Here is a 288-nt window from a genome sequence, read left to right on the forward strand (position 1 = left end):
CAGTGTCTTTTGCAGAGAAAATGGTTTTAATTTTGAAGTTTAATTTATTATTGTTTTCCTTTTATGTATCATGCTTTTAGTGATGTGTATAAGAACTCTTCATATAACCCAAAGCCTGGAATATTTTTGCTTATATTTTCTTCTAAAAGCTCTATAGTTGTATGGTTTACATTTAGAGCTAAGATCTCTTTGGATGTAATTTTTGTGTAAGGTGGGAGCTTTATGTCAGGGTTCATGTTTTTGCATATGGATTTTGCAATTTTATGACACAATTTGTTTAAAAGACTG

The sequence above is a fragment of the Colobus angolensis genome, unplaced genomic scaffold, assembly GCF_000951035.1.
Source record: "Colobus angolensis palliatus isolate OR3802 unplaced genomic scaffold, Cang.pa_1.0 Scaffold302, whole genome shotgun sequence".
Classification (NCBI taxonomy): Eukaryota; Metazoa; Chordata; class Mammalia; order Primates; family Cercopithecidae; genus Colobus; species Colobus angolensis.